The sequence below is a fragment of the Cyprinus carpio genome, chromosome A22 (genome assembly GCF_018340385.1).
Source record: "Cyprinus carpio isolate SPL01 chromosome A22, ASM1834038v1, whole genome shotgun sequence".
NCBI lineage: Eukaryota > Metazoa > Chordata > Actinopteri > Cypriniformes > Cyprinidae > Cyprinus > Cyprinus carpio.
In genome coordinates this window covers 6,800,545-6,805,753 of record NC_056593.1, presented here as the reverse complement: position 1 = coordinate 6,805,753, position 5,209 = coordinate 6,800,545, and the positions used below count along the sequence as shown (strand labels likewise).

At 35.7% G+C, this 5,209-nt stretch overlaps 1 pseudogene; it reads right to left on the bottom strand.

Moving 5' to 3' along the window:
* Positions 1–1,083: 1,083 nt before the first annotated feature.
* Positions 1,084–1,833, bottom strand: LOC122134959 (annotated as a pseudogene).
* Positions 1,834–5,209: the final 3,376 nt, after the last annotated feature.

Genomic DNA, 5,209 nt, shown 5'->3' with positions numbered 1-5,209 from the left:
GAGCATAATAAATGTACAAAATTATCATTTGAATCGTTTAGATTTACATAAAGGTGCATGTGGGCATTCAGTTTAAGAAATGATGTCATAGCAAAAGTAGTCTTTGTATAGGGTTTCTTCAAAGCACAGGCTAGCGATTATTATTGATATTTATAGAGTTAATTTCAAGCAGCAACATGGGTCCAGCCCATTTTTTTTTCTCTCGTATTAATGCATTTTAAATTATTGACTAGTTCTATATTTTCTTGCTATTTAAGTTTTTTTTTTAAGCATATTATTTACTTATTTCACTTGTATTTTTTTGTTAATCTTCAGTAACACATTAAAGTAACTTTCAACAAAATATTCAATAAGAAACATTCTTAAAGTGTGTAATTTCTGCGCAACAATCAGCACCAAAACCGAATCGCAAAAACAATGACTGTTTTCCAACAGGTTTCCCAAAATTGTCTGCCATTAGTTGGACAAACAGAGAGCCCTGCACCCAAACTCATGCCATTGATTGAGGCAAAGTTCCTATGTTGCAAAAAAACAACAAATGTTTATTCTCTATTATTTTATTTAACTCTTTATCCTTTATTTTAGTCTTTGTATTTAAGCTATCACCTTTAACAGATCAAGAGTTCATGTAGAGTCAAATATGAATATTTATGCAAACATATAAATGTTTCAGAAACTATGAATGTACATTAACTAAAGATCTGCTGAGCAAAATGATATTAATGAAAGTTACCAAATCCTGCACACCAAGGCAAAACCCGTCATGTCTTTAATGGCAACACTCTTAGTTTATCCAAAAATGACAAATTCTGTCATCATTTTATCCACCTTCACGTAAACCCAAACCCTGTGTACAACATAATTTCTTCTACTATACACAAAAAAAAGGAGATATTTTAAAAAATGTCTGTTTCTTTTGTTCATACAATGAAAGTCAGTGGGGTCCAAATGTTCGTTTTGGACCCCATTGACTTTCATTGTATGGACAAATACAGAAAAAAGTGTAAAGTCAAGTCAATGGTGTCCAAAATATCATTGGAATTTAGTGGGGTCCATTTTATATATATATATATAAAACATTCTTCAAAATATCTTCTGTGATTCTGTAGAATTCGTAAAGTTTTTCTGTTTAAGAGATTTCCTTCGTTTGACGATCATTTCATATAGTTTGTCCATTCCTTCGTGGAGCCCCTCACCAATGATGGCGCAAGCCGGTTGGGACGTGGTACGTAGTGGAAGGGACTCAGTTCATGGAGCGCCAGGTGCTTCTCGATCTCGGTGACCGTCAGGGATTTGGGAAGGTCCTGCTTGTTTGCGATCACCAGCAGAGGAGTTCCTTGGTTCTCCGCGAATTTGGTGACTTTATGCAGTTCCGTCTTGGCTTCCTCAAGTCGGTCGACATCGACGGAGTCCACCACGTAAATAATACCGTCAGTGCAGCGGCTGTAGGATTTCCACAAGGGTCTTAACTTCTCTTGCCCGCCAACATCCCAGAAGTGACAGCTGATGCCTTTGGCAGTGCCATTGCTGAGTTTGATCTTCTCAGTGTTGAAGCCAATGGTGGGAACGGTGTTGACGAATTCGTTGAACTTTAACCGATACAGTACAGTGGTTTTACCGGCCGAATCCAATCCGAAGCATCACAATGTGCAGGGACTGGAATGCTGCAATGTTGGAGAAACCGTTCCCCATCTTATGATGAATGTGTAACAATCAATAAATCACATAGCAACCTCGCCTATCTTTGCCTCTACAAGCATCTGAAGACCAGCTTGAGGCTTTCAGGCTCCCAATTCATTGGTTATATAGCTTCCAAACCTGATGACTTTGAGATTGAAGGTGAAGGCAATAGGTTATGATCCTGTAAAATGATCCATGAAACATGCACAGAAGATGCACCTCAACGTGTCAATGGTCCATGCTTATCCATGCAAATGCATAAAAGCATCCTCAATCTCAATTACACATCAACACAGGCAGGTATGCATGGTCGGTCTGGGAAGGGTGTTGGGTTCTCCTCCTGTTTTCAGATGATATGTTGTACTGCAGTCCGCAGAGCCCCTCCGTTTATCTCCTCTGTATGATTATGAAGAGCCTGATCAGATTTCTTCCCCACGCAGCATAAATCCGAGACAGTAAGGTCAGGGAGCGAGGCGTTTCCTCAGTGGTGATAAAAACAAGCCGACAGTGAGAGTAAATGGAGGTTTCCCCGCTGTGCTCTGCCTCACACTGAAGTGCTGCTGCTGCTGTCTGTGAGTGTGCATGAGGAATACAAATCTGTGTGAACTCCTCCCACACAGAGAAGCAGAAGCACGGAGACGCCAGTTCATAAAGTCACTTCACAACACTGTATGTAAAGCCACTCCATGTATAGCAAAAAAAAAAGAAAAAAAAAAAAGAAAAAAGCAAAAAATAATGTACTAAATAAAAATGCTTACGCGTTTATATATTTAAACGAATATTTGTAACATTTTTATATTTTTATTTTTTTATATATAGAACTAGTATTAGTTTATATTGTATAATATTACTAAAATTACTTTATATTAGTTTGAGGGTCTGAAGATTGTAATTATGATTTTAAAAACTCAGTTGTGACATGTATTCATTTCAATTAAAATGTGACATTTTTAAATTATTATTATTATGGTGAGACATCTTTGCCCATTTAGACTAAACACAATGTTTAAACAAAAAAAGTTTGTGAGTCTGCTGACACCTAGTGTAAAAATATATGTATAACAACCTCTATAAAATAATGTTTATAAAGATATTTTTGAAAACTGTAACTACAGTTGTAGTTGTCCGTAGATCATTAAAAATCCAGTCATTAAGTAAACATGCCTGATGCCTGAGATAAAGCACTTAACAATCATATTGTGTGTGTGTGTGTATATATATATATATATATATATAAACAGAGAGAGAGAGAGAGAGAGAGAGAGAGAGAAAGACAATGTATTTGTGAATATAAAACTCAAATGTACTACAGTTGCATAATACCTTAATCATTTCAAGTTGTTTATTATTGTTGTTACTGTTGGTAGTCTGTGGGGGGGAAATCATATAAATCACACACACACACACACACACACACACACACACACATATACACATATATATATATATCTATATATATATATATATATATATGAAACCATGAATAATTACAATATTTGGAAGAATTATTATTATTGTTATTATTATTATTAATGGGGAATTATTACAGAATCAAATTGTTTAGTTGAGATTGTTACCTGCCACAAAAGTGTAGTGTTGCTTTACTACCACTAGATGTCAGGATTGCAAAAGTAAAATACAAATAACAAAAAAATTAAAAATAAAAATAAAAATAAAAAAGGAATATTAATTAAAAATAAGTGAACATCAATTTATTTCCTTTTTTACCAAAAACATTTGCATCCACATCAATAGGCAGCAGTATAAAATTCAAGACTGTTGTATCAGAGAATCAACAGAAAAAAAAATTATTTAGTGCTCACTTTGTGTAAAAAAAAAAGAGGTAACTTTTCAACATAATTACTTATGCTCCACGATATTCATAATTTTAATTTGTTTTGACATTCTGACATTATTTTTAGATGATGGTTTTACGAGGTGTCAATTCTAACACTAAGTACCTTACAGCTCCTCTGTCTGAGGAGAAAGCATGCAGGGGTGTGTGTGTGTGTGTGTGTGTGTGTGTGTGTGTGTGTGTGTGTGTGTGTGTGTGTGTGTGTGTGTGTAAGGATGTCAATACAAAAAGGATTTAGGGAAGAAAACAAAATAGCGAGTTCCTGGCATTCTGACAGTCCTCCAAGTGGAGGGGAAGGGCTCAGGAAGGAGTATGTGGGTCTAACAGAGGAGCCTGGAACGGTTTATTGTAGCCGAAACAATTCAATCCAGATCAAAAGCCCGTTTCACATTCAAATGGGCTTTAAAGAAGAGCAAGACTTCAAAAATTGTGCCTTAGTAATATTCTGCATACATACTGCTCCTCCAAAATCAAGCATGCTGAGGGTTTTACTATACATCATTTTAAGAGAACCAAAGGTTTGAAATAGGAAACCAACAATTGATTTAAAATGGATAGATGCTAGATGCTATCGCTCTCTGCTAGTGAAAATAATCACAATCATATGTTTGCCAGCTGGCTAGTTTGGTCTGGCTTTTACGGTGTATTTACGGATTGTTTTGAATGTGCTGTAAAACGGGGACATTTCTGGGGACAGCTCCAGTCTGGGACAGGAAACCAAGAACCAGGACTGTCCCGGAAAACCGGGACGTCTGGTTACCCTAAGCATGACCCAAAACAGCTTGTAGCAAAACTGTTAGCAGCACCTGTTTTGAAGCTATTATCCTTAATATGTCAAGGGTGACATTTTTTTAGCAGAATTAGCTTAAAATTTAATGTTTAATTTTTGATTATGTAGAAACTGTTATAAAAGTTGTCAGGTACATGAGGTGTGCTAACCACACATCATACAATATAGCATAATCGCTTATTCATTAAGCGTGGCATGGCACATTTTGCTATGTATTATTTGTTCCTTACAGATGTTATTGACTTGTACAGGAAGTGAAGTAATGAGGAAGTGTTTTAAGACAGGACGCCGGGATTCTGTCTGAAGTTGCACATTGTTATAAATGAGCTCAAGCAGGTCCATCCACTTTATTCCTTCCTGTCCACTTCGACAGCCAGCAATGGGGAAGAAAGACAATAGGACAACACACACACACAAACACACACACACACACACACACACACACACTGGAAAACATAAACATATAAAAATTCTTAGTATTTTTATATGAATCCCTTAGTCACAAACAAACATAAATGTGCAAAGGTGATGTCAATAGTGTAAATCCCATCTATCTATCTATCTATCTATCTATCTATCTATCTATCTATCTATCTATCTATCTATCCATCTATCTATCTATCTATCTATCTATCTATCTATCTATCTGTGTCTGTCTGTCTGTCTGTCTGTCTGTCTCTGTCTATCTGTCTATCTATCTATCTATCTATCTATCTATCTATCTATCTATCTATCTATCTATCTATCTATCTATCTATCTATCTATCTATCTATCTATCTATCTCATTTAAGGGTGTTAAATGTAAATAAATTTAATGGTATTGAACTTGCAACTAAATCCCAAAACTTTTACTCTAACTTTGGCCCCGTTTTTCACATTCTTC